The sequence below is a fragment of the Corvus moneduloides genome, chromosome 3, assembly GCF_009650955.1.
Source record: "Corvus moneduloides isolate bCorMon1 chromosome 3, bCorMon1.pri, whole genome shotgun sequence".
Classification (NCBI taxonomy): Eukaryota; Metazoa; Chordata; class Aves; order Passeriformes; family Corvidae; genus Corvus; species Corvus moneduloides.
The window spans coordinates 6,128,404-6,153,016 of NC_045478.1; the positions used below are offsets into that span (position 1 = coordinate 6,128,404).

Sequence of the window (24,613 nt, forward strand, 5' to 3'; positions counted from 1 at the left end):
CGTGCAGGATCATTTGAGAAATAAACTCTATAAGCATGCAATTGTGGTGGGTCTGCTCAGGAATGGCAATTGAACCCCTTTTGCAGATCATGGTCCTAAGAAACTGTTTCAAGGAAAACTGGAAATGGTTTTCTGCAAGGCGTTGGGTTTTACTGTAGATTCATCCCATTTGGTCTTAAAAAGCCATGATTCTTGCACAAGGCTGAGATTAATTCCAGCAGCAAACCATTTCAGTTTCAAGTGCAATACAACCCCAAAATAATGATGTCCTCAGGGATAATGCAATTCACTTCCATGCTTGTCCGCTGTCTTCTGGCAAACTGTGAATCACAGCCCAGAGCGGTGGCAGCAGCAGGTAGGTTTCTTGGTCAAGTGAATGGGTTAAAAAAAGGAACTCTAGTAAAGGCTGCCCAGGTCTTTTGTGTTATAACAATGAGAGGAAGCTCTGCCTAGTTTGAGGAATTTCCCACGTCTCCAATTCAGATGTTGGAGAACTGCTTTATTAAGCCTGACTAAGAGGTGTTAAAAAAATAAAAATAACCAAGAAGATCAGGACAAAGATATCTTCTCAGTGCCTACGCATGTTCTCTTTGTTTGTTTTTTAAATCTGGATCACCGGAGGCAAACTCAGACGAATCTAGGGAAGTTAAACAGTGAGAGATGTCACAGCAGGTTCCTGCTGAGCTGCCTGACCCATCACTGAGTTCAGTCAAGTGTCACTGCTACCCAGGTGCTAAAGATTTGCCCCAAAATTTCTTTAAATATCACTTAATTCTGCAATGTTGCCAAACATCACTGGACAGGTTAAGTGACAGAAATAGATGAGGAATTTTCTAGGTGAGAGGAAAATCTATGGGTTGTGAAATACCATTTTCTTCATGCAACAGCAAGTGATAGAAGCAGGAGAAATGGAGCCTCAGGCTTTCAAATTCACATCCTTTCCCTTGCTATTCCCTTGCTTGTCACAAGCTCATTGCCTCCTAAAACTGTCACTGAAAGTGTGAGTTACAGCTTTCAAACAATAACACCTTTCTCCCCCAAATCCAAAAGCTCCTTGTGCACGTAGGTGAGCGTTGCTTTTCCATGATGCGGAGAGAGAAACAAGGTTGTACAGGTCACACCGCAGCTCTGCTTTTTTCTGAATCATGATCATTTAAGCAAAGTGGATAGTGCTGCACCAGGGATGTTTGGAAATGGAGCAGAACTTTTGGGGATATAGACATCAGTGGAGGTGAAAGCATCAGAAAGCCTCCCTGCATCCCCCTGACACTGAGCACTGGCAGCAGCACTCCAACACACCACCATAAAACTGGCTTTCATTTAAGCAGCTGACAACACACATAGAAAAGAATGGAAACAAGATAAATGTGATGCTCAAAGACAGTATACAGAAGTTTCTCAACCTGTGGCTGTGGGTGCTCCAAGTCCCTCTCCCCTGTCAGAAAGTTTCACCTAATATGAAACTGAAGGGAGATTGCCCTTAAAGAAACCCACCGTTCTATACAGCTAACAAAAACACAGTGCCTGCATCTGCATTGCAAATTCCAGCCACTCTTAAGTACAAAGTGGAACAAACACAGTACAAACAAAACAAAGTGGAAAAAATTCTAAATGCTATTGCAGTTGACTTTTTTCTCCGAAACTCTGCAGCACGACTTAATAAGGAGGTAATAAATGCAATGAGGATTAGCACAGCATTTCTGTGCACGTCCCTCTTTACCTCTGCAGCCCCGAGCTTAAACGAAAGCAATCATAGCCTCTATTAGCATTCACTAGCCAAGCGAACAGGCAGTAGCACTTTGTCAGAGCTTGAATGGCTTAATTAATACCCTGAACAGCCAAAAGCATCCTACAGAAAGCTGCCAACTAATCACCACAGAATGAAACACGTGCTGACAGCAGTTCCCCTGGCAGAAACCCGCAGCAGGTTTACTGGTGATGCAAAGCTTGCACCACACTGTCAGAATCTGGCCCGAAAAATTCCTTCAAGGCACCCTTACCCACCTCAAAATGTTAAACCAATGCCACATTTCACACACAGCATCCATACCTGTAGGACAACAAGTGCTGGTCCTGTCCGAGTCTTTTCCAAACTTGTCCTCTTGTACTGGGATGGAAACTTCCCATCCAAGTGTCACCTCCTGCCTCAGCCCCTGCCCTTTGTTTTTCCAGGATCTCGAGACACACCTGCTTTTCCGTGTGTGCTGTTGCTTGTTGGGCTTGGGGTTTGTTTTTTTGTTTTGCTTTTGTTTTCAGAACAAATTAAACAGCCCGTGAGCAATTCTCAGTGAGCGAAAGAACCTTTTGGCTTGTGGTGATTTAATCAAGCAAACCCCGTGACCTCCCTTTCCTGCGATCAGTGGGAACTGATCCCTTCTCCACCAGCGCAGGGTGGAGTTGCAGCTAAAAAGCACAAGCTTGAAAGGGCAGGACAGATCTTCCTCCTCCGTTTGTTGTGTCAGAGAACATGGTGATTCCTGCTGCTCCGAAACACGGAGGTGACCTCTGGCCAGGAAGGAACCTGGAAATATTTTCTAAGCGATTTCCTGCCGTTGGGGGGAAAGTGGATGTAAGGGACACTTGGGTGGGGGTGCTAACAGAGCTGCTGGGCAGTGTGATTTCAAGATGAGCAGAACACTTTTCTGGTCATCAGGGGTGTGCAAGTAAAATTTTTTTTTTTTTTTTTTTTTTTAACCCAGGGTAAACTGTTCTGAGAGTCTCAGTTGTCACTATACTGAATGATCTTGAGCCTACAGGTGCTCTTCGGACTTTCTGCTATCGTACTTTTCATGCCAAGAGGTGCTGAGATACTCTGCAAATTAATATAGAAGAGCCATTCCACATGGAGCATGTGTTCAGCAACACCTCAGCAATGCAGCTGTGCCACAAGGGCTCCTTGTCAAGGTGCAGAAGAAATCTGGGCTGGTTCATGCATCCAGAAGAACAACTGTTCCTGGAATAGCCCATAAACTGTGCTCTGCAGGTCATTTTGCCTCCAGTCTGGGCTCCCAAAGTGGGTTTTTCAAGCATTAGCCAAATGACTGCACCCCTGGAAGGTGAGGATGGTGCCCCAAAGCTCAGTCCTAGTTATGCTGATAAATGAAAGACACTGTAATGGCTTCCTTGGAATCACAGAATCATAGAAGAGTTTTGGTTGGAAAAGACCTCTATGATCATGGAGTCCAACCATTAATGCTGCATTGCCAAGCCCACTGCTAAACCACGTCCCTAAGCACCACATCCATGTCTTTTAAGTCCCTCCACCACTTCCCTGGACAATGTGTTCCTTGCTGTTGTCTCTCCTGGCTTCACACCATCTCTGATGTTCTTGCAAGGTAACTGCAGCCCCATGGCCCAACATCAACCCATCAGATGGCCCATGGCATCTCTGGTCCAGGTGCTATCTCTGATGAGAGGTATCAGCTTCTACCTGTTGACTGTACAAGCAGCTGAGAACAGCTTGTGCCTCTGTGTCTCAGGGTCTGACCGGGATGTATCTGGACCATATTTCTGAGGATGTCTTCAGATGGAAAATTGTATCCAGGACTCCAGATTCTACAGATAATAGAATTCTTTCTGGACACAGCAAGTATTTATTTTATCAACCTGATATCCCCACTCAGGATCACTTTTAAGTTACTCTATGTGATTCAGTTCATGCTGCAAAAGCAAGAAGGAACATTTTGAAATTTCAATGATGAATACACCTCACCCACATGCTCACTGACCTATACTTTTTTCTAGCAACAGAGAACTCCTTCCAGAGAAAGAGATGGAGAGGGAGTCTGGGCAATACACCCTGTCTTTATCTGCTTTTGATTAATGAGTGTGATCAATATTGCCTTCTATTTAGCAGCAACCTCTGTATCTGGGGCATCTCACTACCTATATCCAATATAAATCACTAATGGCATGGGTCACTAGAAGGAAGATATAGCAGGCATTTTCTTTATCACCAGCTTGTCGCGTCATCAAGGAAAGTCATGGCTTGCAACGCTCTAATATGCACGTGGACAATCAAGGGATATTTCAGTTGTTCTGGTGATCCTGGCAGATGGCAAAGAATTAACCTTTGCTCATACTGGGGAGAGCAAATCCTGGCTCACTTTGTCGTAATGTGCTGAGAAGGAAGGAAGTAATGAAATGTCTCATTATACATCTGACATGAGAAATATATTTAGAACTGACTCTAGTGCTGAAGGCTGCATGGTCTCACACCAAAAGGAGCGACATGCCCTGGACTCTCTTCCTGCAGCCAGTGGTCAACTGAAACTATTTATGTTCATGAACAAGGTCTCTGAAGATGACTTTTTTCCTGAAGCACCAGGAATTCATTGCAGTGACAGAACAACCAATTTGGGTATTCAGAGTACTTCAGTTGTACTGCCATCACTCAGCTTTATGGGTTTCTTTTAGGTTGAAGTGACTTGGGTTTATAATTAGGATTTTTTTTAGGCTAGTTACCACGCTTGTATGAATTTCATCATAGCAGGAGAATCACTACAATAATGTGTAATGTAACCATCTAGTTGAGAATGCCCAAAAAGCTAAATGGATATTTAATCTTCTAGGGAAAAAAGGCACAGACAAAGCAAATGTGGGAAACTGAAGCTGAGAAATTTAATTTAAAAGCAAAGGTCCCTATTTTTCATAATCCCAGTAATCAATCATACATGTAAACCTCCTTGTGATTCACTAATCCTTGACATACTTGTATCACAGCTGGCTGCTTTCCTTCATTTTTCTTCATTATTTGGCTTAGATAGAGATACAGTTACCTGACATCCTTAATGAAGGACCTACTCTTTCAGCCTTTAGACTTGCTGGAGCTCTTTTATTATTACATTAGAGCTCCAGCTGCCTCACTGGACTGTGGTTTTAACATGTTTTGTCTGAGGTTATATAAAGCTTTGTCTGCTAAAAGCAGTTATTGACAATAGGCAACCAAGGGACTTCATAGCTGATAGGAAATCCCAGTGCAGAGGCCCAGGCCAAAGCAGGGACTCCTAGAGAACGATGGAGAACTCGTTGAGCTTCTGTGAAAGCCAATCAAGGAAGTGGAAAACGCCTGTTACTGGTCGCCTTTGTGCTCATGCGATTGTTGGATTTCCCTAGCAGAATACATGCGGTAATTCCTCCAGGGATTTCTGCGCCCCTTCCCACAAAGCACAACCCACCCAATCCCTTTCTGAAACTTCAAGCAGCTTCCTCTGGGTTAGCTGGGCCCTGTTTCAAATGGATGGGTGCAGGCAATGGCCTATTTTCCCATCGTTTCATCTGACAATGGACAATGAAGGAAATGCTTTTTTCATGGTGCATGACCAAGAAGTGATCATCACCCAAGATGTTTGGGTGTGGAGAGCTCTGCAAAGCTGTATCCTACATAACATGGGGCTTGAAGACACCATACAATGCAGTGTGCTGTAGAATTCCCACTTATTATTGTAATTATCTGCTCATAAAAGTAATTACTGGAATTAATAGTAACAACACAGAGAAACCCAGCAGTCAGGAGGGACATTTGTGTTGAGGATGTACAGACCCAGAGCTCCAAAAGAATGGGACAAGTAGTAGCTGAAGATATATAGATGGGACAGGATAGGTTCACCAGGAATGGTCCTGGTCCTGACATGTCAAAGGGACAATGGTCAGGCTAGACACGATGTGTGCAAGAGCTGACACCAGTAGAAGGAGATGGAAGAATATTGTCATCATCCAGGAGGTGCCACAAGTGAGATGGACAGAACACATGGAGATGGAGGGAAGAGGATACTTCCTAGTGCTGGAGTCAAGCAGAACCTGCAGGTTCTGGGCAGGGCAGGGCAGGGCAGGGAAGCTCTCGAAGTGTTAAAGCCCCAGTAGTGCACAGACTTTGGCATGGGAGCACCTCACACACATGAAGAACTCAGCGGGGATTGCTTTCAGGGCCACGACCTTTCTTTTGAAGTCTGATTGATGTGGCACATAGTCTAACATGGTGGGGAAGTTGATGTGTTCAACTATGATCAGAAGAAATGGTGTTCTCCTGGGGCAAAGGGTGGGAGGGTGTAGGGAGAGAGTTCCAGGAGCTCTTCTTCTAATCTTGTCCCCGTGACAGGCACAAAAGTGGGGAGATAGACTAAGTGTATACTGCCCTTTCTTATGATCTCATGTGCTTTCACTCAGTACTCATATTTACTTAGCTCTTGATTTATTTACAGGAGAGAAGAAGGCTTGCATAGGCAAGTTTGAGAAAATGAACTTGTCTAGGAAGGCGTGCCTTTAAAATCCTTGCTCTAACAACAAATGTCATCTATGAGATTAAGGTACAATACCTTGGGCAGGTCCTCCACAGTGTTTTCCAGGCTTATGAAAGTGAAGAAGAAGGGGTTGACTATTTGTGAGGGACTCCAAGGTGAAAGAATACGGGCTGCACAACCACGTCTGATTCCCATTTATAACACACTGACTGAAATACATGTCAGGGCATTGCATATATATTTAGTTCATAGATTTGCATATCCTTTTCCAGTGAAAAGAGACCTTTTGACCCAGTCAGAACATGTTTGTGGATCATGCTGGTTACTGGTAAAGAGCATGTTGGTCACATAGCTGCTTTCCAGTCACCCCTCTGCCCCAAATGCCCACCACACCAAATGTCCATGAAGGTCAGATCCCTCCATGGGAGCTTTGGAGGCACCACATGGATGACTAGAAGTAATGAAACCCAAAGAAAGGCAAATTCCCAAAGGATTTATGAATTCCAGCTTGCAAAGAGTCCGTATTGTATAAATAAATACATATATATATACATATATATATACACATACATGCATATACACACATATATAGTCCATTGATTCATCAAGGCAATTACTCTTTTGCATAGAAAATGTGTAGGCAAAGCACAAACTTCTGGCTATACAGAAACCTTTGTATTTGGTAAAATTCCATATGAAAGGCAGGTTTTTTGTGTGAATCTGATCTTTTTTTCTCATTTGCAGACATAAATGAGAACATCACATGTTCCTTCTGACCCCTAGGTCCAGCAGCCAGTCCTATTTTATTATTAAATCAAAATCTTCTTTGCTTTCCTTCCATGCTCTGGGACAAGAAGTAGTCTTTCGGCTGTTGAAAAATAGAAAATATTGCCACAAAAGTCCTCTGGCCACATATGTATGGCACTTGTAAGAGACAATCCCATGTGCATTGGGAGAAGAAAACACATTTCTAGCTTTGTGTATTGTGATACTTCTTAACTTCTTCTCTCATTTTTTAGGCTGATCTCACAGTTTCTCTGAAGGGCAGAGTGTGGTGAATGAGTGTTTTAAGGTCTCTTAAAGAATCACCACTAAAGGTATTGGCAAAAGCAGATTTAATAAAAAAGTAAAAGTTGACAAAGTTTGTTGGCAAGGTTCACTGTCCTACTTACTGGATGGTTAAAGCACACAGAGAAAAAGCAAACTAGAATTGAAAATCAATCAATCTAAACCTGAAATTCATCCAAAAATTATCTACATGGAGGCTGTTGGGGAGTCTTTGTGGGGGAAAGTGTGAGAATAGGAAAGGGTAAGGGTAAAAAGGACTAAGGAAGACCTTCCTGTTGAGTCAAAAGGTTCAGAGTAGATCCCCTTGCTAAACTACACCCCAGACTTGACCAACAGTTTAGGCCTAAAGGTTTAACAGCACTGAAATTGAACAGCACCTAGACTACAGCTTAATCTCAATAATTTAACAAATGATTCATGTGAAATTTACTGCAGACACAACAGTAACTCACAGGCCTAACGTACTTACAAATCTGAAGTGCATAGGCATCTAACTATATGCGTAGTGCATTTGCATATTCACACACATGCAGACCTAAAGGAGGGTATACAAGGTACATACCTGTGAAAATTTCCTGAGTTCAGGGAAGTACTGATGCCGGATGCCTTTGCACCTTCTCAGCGGGTGAAGGGTTGAGTCTCAAGGAGTGGGGATCTCAGCCCAGGATCCCTCATTGTCGTTCAGCTGTGGTCCCCCGAGTATATCCAACCTGGGAGCTGTGTGGCTCAGAGAAGGAGGTGCTGGTCTCAGCCTGCTGCAGTCCAGGAGAGCCCAGAGGGTCTCACTTTGGACCACTGCTTAGAGAGTCACAACAGACTTGGCTTTGGTCACAGTAATTTTCCATCCTGGTCACAATTTGTGTCAGTAACTTTGTTTGAAAGTTCAAAACCAAAAATGTTCCACCTGGGTGGTTATTCAGGTAAGAAAAATAAGTTCCCAAGGCTGTTACACACCAGGGCTCCTTAGCCAGCTCCGAGTTCCTGGGAGCAGATAGTGTTTCTGATCAGCTCATGAGAAGCTCAGCCCAGAAGCTGTCCATCAAGGCTGAGGCCTAATGAGCATTTCTGAGACCATGGTGAACCCCGAGAGGGAGTGGGGGATGCACCACCACACTGACATTTTGCCATTTCTTGTAATCTCCAAGTTAATAAATACCTACAAGTTTCCTCTAGAGGGCTGGGCTAAAGAACAAACACCTAAAGGACAAATATGTTTCATTTGGCTGCTTAGCAGCTGGTAAAGCTGTCCAGATAGTCAAACACAGTGAAGTGGTTGCCAGCTACATGGTGAAGATAGTTGTCAGGCCAGCAGCCAGACAGAGCCAGCCAGGAGTCATGTGAGTTGAGTGATGGTGTTAGAAGGGGATGGAAAGTACAGAAATGAATTGGAAGCACCATTGGGAGGTAAGGGATAGGTCTGTTGGAAATACAGGAGAGAAGTGGGAACAGAGCCTTAGAGAGGACACAGGAGGACTAGAGCAGAGTCTAGGGAAGGTGAGGGGGCTTGACTGTTGCTATGGTGAGTGTCATAGGGAATGTGGTGGGACTCCAATATCTTGCAGTAGAAGGTGTTGGATAGAAAGCTGGGGAAAAATTCCTTACTTCTTTGGTTCATAAAACAACTTTTTCTTTTTACAGTTCTATGCTAAGCAGGTGGGAGGTTGCTAAAGAGTCCCAAATGCTCCTGCACCCTAAGGACTCTGGAGCAAGATGCCCAGGCCAGTAACCAGAATGTGGGACACAGCAATGAGCCTGGAGCCAGAGCAGTGGGTAAAGGGACCCTGGCTCCACTGGAGGGGCATTTAGCAGATTTTTATCAGTGTTACTGGAGGTGAAGAGGCAGTTCACCTGAATTCTCATCTAACAGAGATTTCCTTGTTTGCTTATAGTCTTATGAAATGAGGAAACTCTGTCCCGTAAGAGCAATAAGGAAGGGTAAAGTTTATTTTCTTGGTAGAGTGGAAGGAATCTGGTACAATTTAGTTGCGTATCAGGAGAATGCTGACAAAAGCCACTCCCACTCCTCCCAAGAGGGGACCACCTGGTAGAATTTTTGCACTGGCATGTTTGAGTTGGATAAACTTGCACCAAGAGGCTTTGCTTTGTGCCTGATCCGTGATGTTCATCAGTCCATTTGCTGATTTTTACTCAAGATAGATGGGCCAAAAGGAACTGAATTCCACTGCAGATCAAAACCACCAACAGATATGAAATGCTAGACAACATGTTACCCTGAATGTTCAAATGCTTTCCATTGGGATGGAATCTCTGGCACTGCTCCTTATTGACTTGCAACAGCATGTTTCCCAGGAAAATTTCAGTGAGAAGTTCCCAGGAAAAGAAACAAAAAGGCATTTTCTGAGAGACCTAGAACCTGGATTACAGCAGTCTGTGTGGATGCTTAACCCACAGGGGAAGGAGAGGCCCAGTGCCAGGGAGCAAAAGAAGCTGGCTGCCCCACACGGCAGGAGCTGTGCCCTCACGGATGGGCACTGCCCTGTGGCACCTGGACAAAGGAAAGCAGAGCAGCTCTGCTGACTAGGTTAGGCCTCAGTCCCACCCCCAAATGAGCCTACAAAAGCTGCAGGTCCAAGGTGAAGCCAGGAGGTCATGTCAGCAAGTCCATGTTGGGATTAGCAGGGTATAAGGCTGGGCAGATGTAGACACAATGTGGCTTGGCCAAGGACCGAGGGAGAACATAAATGTGGCTCCAAGCCAAGCCAGGGTTCCCAGTCAGGTGTCTCCCAGCTCATTCTCACACTTTGGCTGTCTTCCCAGCAGTGTGATCCCTGTTGTTACACAGCTGCACCCTTGCAGAGCTCACCTTGGGCAGAGGGAAGACTCAGAGGAATAAAGAGCTTGGAAAATTAGTGTTCTCACAGCCATGACAGTTGTCTTTAGACATTTGAATCTACAGGGAATGTCTACTGGAGGTATTTCAGTGCATAGAGATGCAGTTACATGGCAAAACTTAAAGTTACCCAAACCAAACATCTCAAGAGGCATCACCTCATTTCTGAGCATCTGCTTCTACCGTAACACTTTTCCCTCAGCTCCATGTCCTGTCTTGCCATTACACATAAGAGATAGTGGTTGCCTTGGGGCTCAGATCCAGCTGAAGGAAGAGCAAAGTGCTGTAGAATGGGTATTTGAGTACCAAATCACTTATGCCTTGATAGATAGAGGATCCTTCTCCCAGCAGCCCCACTTAGAAGCTTTTTCCCTGGTGGGGGCCTCAATTGCACTAACAGCTTCAGTTTGCCATGCTTTCTGTGGTGAAAAAGAGAGAAAGAAAGCAGAGCAACCAATAGGGGAAGACAGATCAGAACAGCCCCCCCAAAATTTTTTCTTAGCAAGGAAAACACTCATCTCAATGTTAGAGAACAAAGGAGTAAATGCCAAAGGGGTCAAATGCCAGGCACGACCCTGATTTGCAACTCAGTTCCCCAGATCTGAGACCAAAGTTTGGGTTTTGATTGGCCTTTCTCTATTTGCTAATACCAAAAACACCGCTGTGGTATGGAGTCACACCAGTCTGATCCCTTAGGCTAAGCTTGGCATCTCTGCCACCCCTGCAGAGCTGATGTAGGCGCTGTTGAAACAGAACCTGTAAGGGTTTGGGCCAGATAAGGATGGTAGTACAGACTCATTTACATCCCTTGACTCTTCTGGAACTGCAGTGTATTGGTATTTCTGAGGTAAAACAGGTATGGGGGTGAGGCGCTCTGTCCAACAACAGCTTTGGCTGGAATGTGCTTGTGCTTTTCAAAAGAAACAATTCCCTGGCCAAAAATAAGTGTCTGTAGGGATGTCAGCACTTAATTGTCACTTCAGGTGCCAAGTTCTGTGTCCCTTATTAATAATACCCCTCTTGACTACTTTGAAGGTCCTCATCAGCCATTGTCCAAGCCGATAGACACTTCTGCCTGCTCAGTACTTTTTTGGATAAATCCATGTTCAGCTTTGCAGGTTTTTGACAGTCCCTTCCTGAGAAGCTCCACTGTGGTGCTGTATTTCCACACTGTTCCCCCCCCTCCTGTCTCTAGCCCTGGCCACTCCCTCCGGTTCTCCCTGTCGGTTCCTGTAGCCCAACTCTGCCCATGTACCGCCCTTGCGCCCTGAGAAAACCCCCCAAGCTCCCTGACCACACAGTCTCTCTGCCTCTGGGAACTGGCTGGACAACATGGAACAATAAAAGTTCCTCAGAGGCCACATGGAGAGACCCTTCTCTCCTCCTTGCTGTTGCCGTGTTGCAGAGCCGACAGCCGCTCTGTCCTAAGCAGCCTTGCAGCGCTTTCTGAGAAGGCTGCGGCTTGCTCAACCAAACTGAGCAACACAATACTCCACCAGATCCAGATGTCATCCATGCAGGGAGGCATTTATGTGGATTACAGACTGATCCTGGCCAAGCCAAATATCTTGTGCTGCATCTTCCAGACTTGTTTTCCCCCAACAGCCTTTCAGATCTCACTTCTAGAAATGACTGGAAGGCCTGTGGGATTGTGGCTCAGTACAGAACAGATCTGGACAGAAAACTCTCACTGCACATCCCAAAAACCCCTCCAAGAGAGAAAGGGGAACACAGGACAGGGCAATACCAAACAGTCAGGTTGGCATATCCCGAAAATGCCGTTTATGGATTAAAAATGTCTGTGTGTTTATTAACCAACACACCTGGCCCTTAGTGCAATGCAAAGGTGGTTCTTTCTGAATGGTTAGCACAGAAATGGATTAAAAATATCAACAGTGGACTGTGTATATAAAAATAAACTCCAATCTTAGTAGGCATTCAGCAAACTCAGCTGACGTTGAGCACAGGTTTGACCTTCTTACTGGTCCCAGCTGAACAGAAAGGACAGAAATACTTAGCTTGAATTTTCTCTCACTCCACTTTTGCACCAATATAATTTCATTGGCTCCAGTATAAATCCTTCATTGACAAGGGTGGATGGAGAGGACTATTAGACCTGTGGACTGGCAGGTACAGCTCCTCTGCTGGGACTCTTCCTCCTCAATCCTGTGGGAACCCAGAGTGCAGAGAATATTTCTCTTTTTTTGAGGGGTTTCACCCCCCTGAACAACACAGCTTTTGACCTCTGTCCGTGGAAAAAATTGCCTACTATTAGAAAAGAACTAGAAACGAAACTAGTGTGAATTAGGTGGTAGACTACTGTGTAAGATTGTCACAGGGTGAAAAATTTAGAGGTTTTGGGTTTGTTAATGTAGTAAATAGATAAAAGCAAAAAACATCAAAATGGAGGATTGTTGTTTTTCTCCAAACCTTCTTCTTCTTCTACTACTCCATATTCTGCAGTAAAAGTAGTTTGGGATGATTGGACAAAGAATTCCGCAGTTCCTGGCCGTGTTACTAAATAATTGGTAGAAAAGTAAAATTAATGTACGTTTTTAGTAACCATTGGTTGATTTACCTTTAGAAAGGCCGTGTAATCTTGATAATTCGGCTTTCTCCTGTATTCTCTGCTTTGTGCTATGTCTGGATCATGCTAGTTACTCTTTTTCTCTGATAAGACTTAATAAACAACTATCAAGAAGCAGCGAAGGCTGGGAGTCCTGTTTGTCTCTGGAACTCCTAGCAAGGACTTTAAAAATTCTCTCCCATCAGGAGAGATTTGATTTTGGCACGATCAGTGTCAAATCCCACATCACTGAACATGCTGATCCTTACAGAAGGGCTGATACCTCACAGGCTCTCTCTCAGCCCAATTTTTGGAGTGTCCAGTTTGTCCAAAGGACTGGGGAATGGAGACTGAAGATGGTTCAGATTAGAGGTGGTTGAAAGCTGGATTTCCCCTCCAGCTGAAACTCATAACACACTGTAAAACATACATCCTGCTCCAGGGCCTTGAATGAGAATCTCTAATAGGGTGTCTAAGAGAAGGAAATGTAAGAAAAACCCCTCTAATTATCTGATAAATTATACTGAGATTGAAACAGAGCCTTATCCAAGGATGTGGATGATTTATCTCATCTTTTCCAGCTGGTTTCTAGCACGTGTAATGCTGTCAAGCGTTCCATCCATAGTTTTGTGGAGTCAGGCACATTTCCACAACACTTCATTTGTGATAAAGTAATATTTCTTAGCTAAAAAATGTCCATGAAGAAGACTCACAAGCTCCCAGCACTGGCTTTTCTCCTTGTTCCCATCTGCACACAAGGCTGATGCAGAGCAAACCTTCTACCTTTGCCTGGGTCAGTTGCACATTTCCTGCATTTATTGTTTGCCTGCTATCCTTCCTCTTACGAAAGGGAAGCTGGTGAGATAAATTTATTGGGACTGGTCTGCACTTGAAAGCACTGTGCCTGTCCTAACCCCAGTGAGGAATGCAGAGGATACGTTCTGTCCCCTGACACCCCTGGGAAGGGTCTCACGGGGCTGAGGCTGTGCCAGTGGCAGCAGGTGAAGGGGATGTCGATTAGGGGGACATTGTTGGGTGGATGTGGCACATCCCCTGCTCTCCCTCCTTTCCCCAAATCCCTGATACACCAGCTGGCTCAGCATACTGCAGGCTCAGACCAGAGCCCCTCGCTGCTGGTGCGCTTTAATCCTGCCAAGGACCACACAGCACTACCAGCCAGTGCTTATTCATCTGGACAGCACCAGTCTGTGCATACATGGCCACAATGTCCATTCCATCCCCAAAAATCAAGGTCAGGTGGGACAGTCACCAGTCACAGTCACAAAGGATGCTCATAGAATGTCTCTGAGAGGCTTCAGATGAGCAAACTCTGTTTCTCTTGTCTTGAGTAAACAGGTTATGCTCTCTGATAAGCAGACAGGATAGAAGCAGGAAGGAAAACCTGAGGTATGGGTGTCCAGCAGCATTGCTGGCTGAGCAAGAAAATAAATCTTGCCCTTTTTTTTTTTTTTTGTGGTAGGGAGTGTCAGGGAAGCCTTTCATCCAGCCTGGTTGTTTTAAAGGGAAATGTTTCCAAGAATGGAATATTTACTTAATACTAAACTGCAGTCTTTGCCAAGCATTGAAAATGATAGGTTTAGCCGTAGTTGTCTAGCAAGAGCCTGTCTGACTACTTTTGTGTTAGAACTACTGCAGAAATCCTGAGAGTTTTGTACCAGGCTCAAAATTTGCCAGGCAACTCCAGCCATCCTTTCTAATTGGGAGAACTAAGACACTGGGAGCAGTAAGTTAACAACAATATTCAAAGTCCTTGGGAGACACAGCTCTTCCAAACAGCACGGTCATCGCTCAGTCCTTCCTGGACCCCTGTCCCAGTTTTAAGATGAACTTTTAGCTGGCATAAGCCCCAGCAGGACTGCATGGCATGCTCCAGTCAAGCTGCCCTAGCAGGGCATCACTGCTGTAAGTGAGCCTGGCTGCTCTTGCTCCCTTTGGCTTCCCCTTCCCTGGCACCCAGAGGATGCCCTGCTGAAGCAGTGGATTCAGCCCACAGAGATGGCAGGCAACCTCCTGGATGTTTCCTGAGATGGTTTGTAGCCAGTGTGGCAGGATGAAGCAAAGTAGCAGATGGAGGAACTGGTCGAGATGCCACATGTCAGGGACGAGATATGGGCGTGGTTAAGAGTGTGAGGAGAAGAGATGATCAGCTCCATTCAACCCCCATGTGTCATGTAGAGGAGAGGAAATACAGTCATGTGAACTCACCCACATGAATTTTCCTGTTTGAGTGGTTTCAGTAGAAAATTTTTATCCTCCCATTTAAATATTATATTTAGAGGGGAATTTTGCCCAGTCCTACCAAGAAGTCCTTGTTGCATTCAGACAAGCAAGATGTTTGCATAGATACTTCTCATGGGACCTCAGGCACAGCTCCAATGACTTTCTTTAGATGTGAAGGACAAATCCTTTTAAATCAGTTCATTCCTTCCTTTGGGAGCTGTGCAATTCCATTTTGCTCCCTGAGCAAGTGAGAAAGCACTCCATGATGTCAACCCAGGGGACAGCTTTATACTGTAAATGAATTTTTCTTCAAGAAGGACCCTCTAACTCCCCGTGAACATGGGAAGCAGTGAGGGAATTAATGAACATCTAATTTGTGCTGGTCTCTGAGTGATGCTTGCTCTCTGCTTCCCGGGGTGGCTCCGTGTGCCCAGTGCTAACTGCAATGAGCAAGCAGCAGCTCTGGCTGTGCCTCTAGGTCTCATCCTGCTCCTGGGAAGCAGCATGCAGCTCTTCTGTTCCCAGTGTGAGCAGGAACTGGAGTTTTCCCGGTGTTGCAAGTCAAGGAGCACCTTCAGGCACAGAGGGACCCTGGGACAAGGTGCCCGTGGGAGTCAGGTGAGCTGATTTGTGTTTATGCAGCAGCACAGCTGTGCAGGGGCTCTTGTTTTCAGGGAGCAAAGTTCTCACTAATTTTATGAGCACAGCAGCTCTTGGCAAGCAAGAGCTAAAATTCCATGTACACTCACAGGGAGGGTGAGTTCCCCAGGCTTTAGGGCAGCCAGCGGTTAATAGGATTTAGTAGGTACCCACCAGAGGTGGGCTCAGATGGGGTGGATCACTAAGAAACCACCCATATTGAGTCATCCCAGCCAGAAACCTGGGAGAAGGAAACCAAACTAGGCACTGGTATGCTGGCAAAGGATGAATCAGTTCATTTAACAAACAGTGGGTTTTCAAAGGAAGAAAAGGAAAATGTTAACAGGAAGATAATGAGTTACACAGGATACCTAATCACTTCTGCAAAGCTTGATCTTAACTGGTGACTGTCCTTATCTCAGTGTCCTCAGAGAGGCAACTTCGAGAACAAAAGCTCTGGAAGTGGGAAGGTGGGTTTCTAGGGTGATGAGCTGCGCAGGTCTGTGAGGACCACACAGTGTGCAGGGGCTGGAGGGCATGAGCTGCAGCGGAGGAAAGGATAGATGCAGCACAGCCAAAATCTGCAGTCTCCTCCCACAGAGGGGTGTGTGGGAAAGGCAACTCCTGCAAGCAGTCACACATCCATCCTCCATCAGCAAGGGGCAGTTCTGCCTCTGCTGCCCACCCTGATCCACAGCTGGCAGCCAGGGATGGGCTTGGCCCAGTGCATTTGTTCCAGCTTGCTTAAAGCAATTCTTGTTATTTATGGCTGATGCAGAGCCAAAAATGTGTCCAACACCCAGTCAGCTGGCTTTTCTCTGAGCCACACAAATCAAATCAGCCCATAATTGAATTCCCCTCTGTTGAGGCAAACTGGAGCTCGAGCACTGGGATTTCCTTGGATTGTTCCCTCTGGTGAGGCTGTTTCACTCATGTGCCTGGCACCTCTTAACGACCTCACATAGAGCTGTATGCAAATCGGCTTAATGAACTGGGGATGCTCTCAGCTGGCAAGAGGGAGGAGGAGCATCAAGCCATTAGTGTGGTGTGTTCAGGTGCCAACACCAGTGTCAAAGGCAGCAGTCTGGGCTCCTAGTGCCAGCATCTACGGTGGATGTGAGGCTGGGTGGATTAGACTGCTCTTTCTACAGTCCCACCATGCTTGCACTCCTTGCAATATAATCTAAATTTCCCTGTGAATAAACTGGACAAGGAGCCCCACGAGCCATGGGAAGTTTCTGCTCCTCTGGGAGCTCTGTGTTCCATGTGGGCTCTGCAGTCCTGCACCAGAGGCTGGTGGGGAGCACCCTGGCCCTCATTTCTCCCCTGCCAAAATGGCTGGTGCAGATTTGGTGCACATTTGATGCAGGTTTGAAGATAGTGGCCAGGTTCAGTCAAGAGTCCAAGTCCTTAGGCAAACTAAGGTGATGAGGTAGGTCCGAGGTCAAGCTGCACAGTCAGCTTGCATGGCAAGGTCAGGGTCAGAGTCAGGATCAGAGTCAGGGTAATCAGGCTTAGAAACAGCCCAGTGGTCACCAGACAAATCCATAGAATCATTACAGCTGAAAAAGACCTCTAAGATCACAAAGTCCAACCACTAACCCAGCACTGCAAAGACCACCACTAAACCATGTCCCTAAGCACCACATCCTCATGCCTTTTGAACATTTCCAGGGATGCTGATTCCACCACTTCTCTGACCACCCTTTCCCTACAGAATTTTTTCCTGATATCCAATCTAAACCTCTCTTGGTATCACTTGAGGCTGTTTCCTCTTCTCCTGTTGGACACCCCTACGTGTGAGGCAGGCCCAAATAATGGGGTCAGCTCTCAGCTGTGCCATCTCCAGTCTGACCCCAAGCCCTGGGAGCCAAACCACTAAAGTGGTAAGCTGAGGGTGCTGCCAGTACCTAATTTCCAGGCAGCATACCACCATTCCCACGACCAGACCAGAGGCAACCCTCCCTCAGTCATCCTCGTTCCAAGCTGGAGGTGGTTTTAGGTAAGATCTTTTCACGTCTTTTCACAGTATGTGATCATTCACCTCATACTCCTCCCCCTAAGTCAGTCCAAGCCCCACAGGAACCTTGTGCCCTTTCTCCCTCTCTAAGAGGTGACAAGAAGGAGCCAAGCTTCCGTGTCACCACCTTTCTCTGGTGTCAAAGGACCATTTCTGGCCATTTCAGGTGCTTTGGCTGCTCCCCATCTTGGGGCCAGCCTGCCACCTCGTGTTCAAAGCTGGGGATTTTCAGAGTGGTTTTCCTCGGGGCATTGAAAATGCATCAGGCATTACTTGATTAGTTTGTATTCAGGACTCCTAAGGCCCAAAAATGAAGAAAACCTTGAGGAGCTTCACTCTGTGGGGCAGCCAGGGTGCAACAGCAACCACTCCAGTGCCCCCAGTGCTGGCTTTGGTGGCATAGCTGATTTTGGGTAGTTTCTTGCCTGGTGTTTCACTACCCAAGCAAGGGTGAGCACTGCTGGATCCTCAGCAGCTGTTTTAGCCTGTCCCTGCTACAGTGCAGGATTTGAGTCCATTCTTGTTGTGGCATTCCCTGCAACTGGATGTGACCTTTCTTGCCTTGAGCCTGGCCCATGATTTTCAGCACCAATACAAAAAAGCCCGTGGAAGCTCGGTTGCTTTTTTTTACTGAAGGTCTCAAGCATTATTGAGGTGCTCATGGGCATCAGAGACTGAGATATGAGCTCCAGGTTCGACTTGTGGGGCATCAGTAACCACCAAGTGTTGGCTGGGGGCCAGGAGAGATGCTCAGGGTACATTGCACAGCCCTAAATACCTCTGTGAGCCAAGGACTCCAGGTCCTCACACACCTTAGGGGCTTCATCTCAAACTGGAGCCTGCTCTCCTCCCACTTGGGTCCTTTTACTTTCACCACTCTTAACAAGCATTAAGTGTTCATTAGGAAGGATAGATGTTTATAGGGTGTAAGATTTTTTTCCAGATTATTTTTTAGTTTTCCTAAATACTCCCAAGAGTGTGACAAATCCTTCTCATAAATCCTATTAGTGGTTAATGAGCCCAGAGGGACGTGTGCCATCATGTTGTTGAGCTCTGCTGTAGCTTTCTACGAGATTCTCTTTTATTGCTCCCATCTTTCATAATTTCTTTGATATTTCTCATATCTTCACCATCACCCTTTCTACCCTTGGTATGCCATTTTCCTCCTGTCCCTGTCCTTTCTCAAGCAATGGGATGTGCCATATGTGCCCTATTCATGGGACAGGCAAACAGAACACGTGTGATGTATAGAGGCTCTGCAGGACAGCAGGTACGGGTAAAACATTCACAAAAAAATGGCCCTTGCCCAACTGTATTGACTTTTGCAGCTCCCAGCCAAGGGGTGATGGCAGGGGAGTTGGAACTAGATGCTCTTTAAGGTTCCTCCCAACTCAAACCATTCTATAACTCCATGATCCCAGGAAGGCAGCAGTCTTCACTCAGCTTTCACAGTGGACATGTAGGGACAGCTGTAAAATGGTGATAGGTCAGAGACAGCTTAGAAATGGGGGAAAATACTGTTTTGTCCTCCTGGTTTCAGATTTAATTTCTCACACAGGCCTGATTCCTCTTCTTCTTCCACAAGCAAAGAACTTCCCACCTGTTTGATTACAGTTATCATTCACAGATATACACATGACTGCACAGTGGGTGATGACTTGACCAGGCACTACACACTGCTCAGCATGATTGTGCCAAAAGTCAATTTCTGGGGCTAAGTGGAGGCACCAGCTGCTTCCTGAAATGTGCTGGACATCACATGGTGTGTCTGTGTCTGGTGTAACCCGCAGATATCACGCTGAGATGGGGCAATTCTGCCTCGTGAGTCACCACAGGCTGAGCAAGGCAGAGTTGTGCTGCTGTGTCTGAAGTGAGCTTCCCTTTCCTTCTCCTGTGGCTGGGCCAGATGGGAATTAGCCTGCAGGATCAGCTGTCTGTGTGTACTGAGATGAACCAAAGCAGAGCTTGACAGCGATGATTTTTCCCCATTAGTGGCGGGCTGCGGACACAGTCTGGCAGAGTGGCACCCATTGAATTCTGCCTGGGTATTGAAGAGCCTCTTGGCAGCCCAGCTGGAGGATGACTTATGGGTTTGTTTACTTGCTGGGCCTCCAACTCATGTTCAGTGCAGGCTAGACTGAGTCAAGTATTCACATTTTGCTAATATGGCATGTGCACATCAGGCATGAGGAAACATGCTAGAACTGCAGAGACCCAGCCATGTGTGTGCACTCCTTGGGTTCCTTGCTCCTGAATACCAGTGCTCAAGGCAGGAGGTAAGGCCACAGCAGACCCTGTTGTTGGCTTGAGCCTTGGCTGCTGACCTGCTTATCCAAGTGCAAAATGGTGTGTAAGGTGATTAAATCATCTTCCAAAGAAGGTCTGGAATCCCAGCTTTTCCAGTAAACAACCAGGTAACTGTTTACTGGAACAATGTGAAACCCAGCCAAGAAATTGTGCAGAGTGCTAAAAATGTTGAAAATGACCCCGTATGTCCTCATAGCAGCAAGTCCTTTAATAAGATGAACAAAAAGCACAAGGCACATTTCCAATTACTTTAACATGCATAAAAAATCAGGTTGTGCCTGGTCATGGCTCTGTGATCCTGCAGTGGAATTGCTATTTGGTACTGACTTGCTCTTGCATCTTTATTGCTTATTTAAAATGTGGCACTGCTTGGACTGGAGTTTTGTAATAGCGGCACTTTAGGCTTCCACGTCTCTTGCCTCGGAAAACATCACATTAAAACTTGCTCAGCTGTACAAATCCCAGCCCTGCAGACAGAATACAAAACATCACTGGCGCCTTCCTGGGCTCCCTGCAAAGCACTGGCAAAGCTGACCCCAAATCTGCAGCAGTGATCACACCCCTGTGACTGTCCCCTCTCACCACACACTGTGACAGTGCCCTGCTGGCTTCTGCTTCGATGTGACAACCTCAGCATGCACCAGATGTACCCCAGCACTGGAATGCCTCTACCTCCACTCCTCCACCAAAGTGTGTTTACCTCTGTTCTAGAGCACAGTTTTAAATTATTAAGCATTTTCCTGCCTCCAGGAGCTGGGAATGGTGTTTCTGGCATGAGGAGGGGCTGGGCTGCACAGGTTGTACAATAAACTGGTGTTGTCTGTGGTACCCAGAACTGCTGGGGTTTTTGTGACAAATGTCTCCTGTCCCAGCTTTGTCCCACTGCTGTGTGGTGACATGTCCCTCTCTTTTGCTAAAATCTAACTTGGTTCATGGACACAATATCCCTTGAAAATGGGGGAATCTCTTCTCTCAGCTCGATCCCACAATGAGGGAGCCAATCTACCAAAACCCCCCTAAGATGGGAATCAGGACAGAACAACCTCAATAATGCACAGTAGGATATGGTCTTGCTTTTTCATTGAGACAGAGGGAGCTGCAAGTGAATTTTTTTTCTTGTGGTTAGCCTTGTAGAATGCATTTTCCCAAGTTCAGGCCTATCCAAGCATGGAAAGAGTCTTGGAGACTGAAGAACATCTCCTCAAGTCCTGTAGGAAGATCCAGAGCACTGAACTCTTGGCTGTGTGGGTTCAGGTGCTAAAGGACCAAGAAACATCAAAGCCTGTTGAGCCAAGCCCTGCACAGACTTGCTGATGTAGGCCCCAAGGAGCCATAGTGGCTGGTGGTGGCCCTGGACAGTGATGAGCTCTTGGCCCAGAGCAGTCTGTGGGTGACTGAGTGACCTGTGGACCTTGTACTGGCAGCAGTGCAGAATCTCAACCAGCTCAGAAATGGGAAGTAAAATTAGTCCCATGGAGAAGTTAATTGCCAGCTCAAGCCTGGGCTGTAGGAATGGACAGTTGGCACTGGATAAATCTTTGTGACTTCTCTGGATCAAGGACCAAGAATGTGGAAAATCCCATCTAGGTTTTCCTTATGATCCCCCTCCTGTCTGGACTTTGTTTTCCCACAGTCTTTGGTTTTCCCTTTGGAAAAGATGTGTGCCTTTCCCTTCAGCCCTTTGGGATGGAGCTAACCCCATGCAGAAGTGTTGAATGTTGCTGAGGTGGAGGTGGACACCTTGTCGAGACTGGGAATTAGGCTGGGCAGGGTCAGAGGATGCTGCTTCACGGTGTTGCACACCTTCTCTCCCAGCCATAGGTGGTGGTGTAGAACTGTGACATATTGGTGGAATATGGGAACTTTCTGAGCTCTTGAGGTACAGATCACAGGTGAGCATTTCCTTCTTACAGATGAATAGACAGTAGGTGTCAGGAGCAAAGGGCAAAGGCTTCTGAGGCTGTGGAAATCTGATAATCCTTGATGCCCCTCATATCTGTTATAAGCTCTGTGTTATAGAAATTCTCTATAGAAATATAGAATGGTTTAGGTTGGAAGGCTGGAAGGGACACTTAAAGGTGATTTTGTCCAAGGTCTCTGCAATGAGCAGAGACATCTTCAACTAGATCAGTTTGTTCAGAGTCCAGTCCAACCTGGCCTTGAACACCTCCAGGGATGGAGCATCCACAGCTTCTCTGGGCACAGCTTCCACCATAATCACTGTAAAGCATTTCTATCTAATTTTAATCAATCCTCCTTCAGTTTAAAACCATCACCCTGTGTCCTATTCCAACACACACAGATTTTGTGTTTGTCCCCAGCTAAAACATTTGTCCTTCAGTTGCGTTCTAGACAAAAAGATCCTGTGCAGAAATATGTTTAGGAGCATCATTCCTATATAGGCTCCTAACATGTGCCAGCAGCCATGGGAGTTCCTGTCTCTGGTAGGATCCAGGTGCTAGCTATTCACACATCTGGCTTCCAGCTGTTTTTTGGCAGATGTGCAGGGACCTGGGCTGGCTGGAAGAGAGCAAACACAAAAGGGCATCCTGCATGGGAACAGGGTTGGGAGGGGATGTTCTGTGTCTCTGCCTCCAGCTCACTGAATCACATCACCCGTGCTGGGACAGCAGCCTCCATCGGGCATGTTCCTGGCATTGTGCCTCCATGCACAACCCTCTCTGTGTTCTCCCAAGACTCGTGAGGCTGAGCTCTGTGCAGCTTGACAGAGGATATAAAGAGACTGACAAGAAAAATCCATAGGAAGAGGAGGTGCTCACAGGCTATCGCAGTCTTCAGGGAACTGGAGTGAAGTCATGGCAGAAAGACATAGGGAAATAAAGCCAGACAGATATGTAGATGCTGCTAAACCAAGCCTAGTGCAAAAAAACATAGAGCTTATGTTTTCAGTGTCACCTTTTCCCCCCTTCCAGAGTCTACAGTGGGCTTATGAAAAAGAGGGAGAATGACTTTTTTCAGGGGCAGATAATGATAGGACAAGGGGGGATGGTTTTAAGCTAAAAGAGGAGAAATTTAGATTAGATATTAGGAAGAAATTCTTCCCTGTGAGGGTGGTGAGGCCCTGGCACAGGCTGGCCAGAGCAGCTGTGGCTGCCCTGTCCCTGGAAGTGTTCAAGGCCAGGCTGGACGGGGCTTGGAGCAACCCGGGATAGTGGAAGGTGTCCCTGCCCATGGCAGGGAGGTTGGAACTGGATGATCTTTAAGGTCCCTTCCAAACCCAAGCCATTCTGTGATTCTGCTATTGCCAGGAGTCTGTGCCCAGCTTTTCAGTACAAGCACTTTGGAGCTCACCAGCTCTTCGTTGATTTATTCTCATGGGGACTGCCTTTCTGCAAGTGTAAGGTTTGAGCTTTTTTTCTTTTTAAATTTTGCATTTGCTTTGCTAATGTCAGCCTCCAGATGGCGAAAACCCGTCGGAAAGACGCTCGGAATCGCTCCAGCCAAGCTGGAGGTGATCTGCTTGCAAAGCCACAGCAGAAAGACAAAAGTCATAAGAAATTTCCCACCCTTGCCCTCTTCCCCCCCCTCCCCCAAAATCGTGCATTTTCCGTCTCATTCTGTGATGACGTCTCTGGCTCCCAAGCCTGACCACTGCTGGGAAGCCCAGGGCAGTGGACAGGGTTAGAGAAGGGGAACATGAGTTCCCTGAGTCAGAGCTTCCTGGAAAGCTTTAAGAATGATGAAACCAGCTGGTGCCTTCTGTCAGGTGGGAAGTTTTTTTGGTGGGTTGTCCCAGGAGCTGCTTCACAAGCCAGAAACCCTGGGAGATGCAGGAAAAGTCCTAATGCTGGTGATGCAGAAGTTATTTACTTGGAAATGTCCTTGCAAACTGCTGCGGGAAAAAAAGGGGATCTGCCACTTGCCAGCTTTGGAGTGGGATACAAAATCCTGCCAGATCAGCACATCCTGGTGCTCTAACCCTAACCCTGAGCCCAAAGCCATGGAGAAATATGTCCCAGGACACCCAGTATTAAAGCAGGGGTGGGATGCTTTTAAAACAACACACACATTGCTGTTGTTGAAGACACCCAATTCCTGGAAGTGCTGAGTGCCTGCTCTGAAAAAAACAAAACAATCAACCCAAATCTTTTGTGTATGTCTACTGAGAAACTGGAAAAAGTAGGAAGTGGTGGGAATATCATAGTCTTGGACAGTGATGTTATTGTTGAAAAAAAAAGTGTCCTAAGAGGGTATGGAGATAAGATGGAATAAGACAGGAGCAGTCTGAGAGTGAGGAGAAGGGAAATGGTACTGAGGAAGAAAACCAAAGAAATGGTATTGTTTGGGCCCTCAGTGTGTGGAGTAATCCAGTGTATATGTACACACACATCAGCTATACCACTAATAAACCTGCTCTAAATAGGATAATTCAGTTCTGGAGTATATTTATGGTGAGGTGGGAAGTCACAAGCCACAGGCTTGCCCCAGGCATGCTGCTGGGCTACGGGAGGAAGTTGCTGTCAGCAGCAGGGACCCAGCACCGCTGCATCCATCCTGGCACCGTCACTGAAACAGGCTGACTAATTAAATCATTTACTGCTACATTTCTGTCAGATCTCATCACACAGCACCTGAGTTATTTTTCCTGTTGAGTGAGTGCCTGGATCCTACCGTGGTGATGCTAAATATCCCATCCCTGATGAAAACCCTGGCAGTAGCCT

At 46.3% G+C, this 24,613-nt stretch overlaps 1 protein-coding gene across 3 annotated transcripts in view; it reads right to left on the reverse strand.

The window, feature by feature from the left end:
• ADGRF5 (adhesion G protein-coupled receptor F5) overlaps positions 1-8,382 on the reverse strand; it is a 49,218-nt gene extending 40,836 nt beyond the window's left edge. The window contains exon 1 of one of the 3 annotated variants that reach the window (XM_032104283.1): positions 7,870-8,382. The gene's annotated coding sequence lies outside the window, so the exon portion shown is untranslated. Of the gene's footprint in view, positions 1-2,004; positions 2,026-2,050; positions 2,372-7,869 lie in introns of those variants that run through there. The other 2 variants (XM_032104282.1, XM_032104284.1) reach the window with 2 other exon arrangements.
• Positions 8,383-24,613: the final 16,231 nt, after the last annotated feature.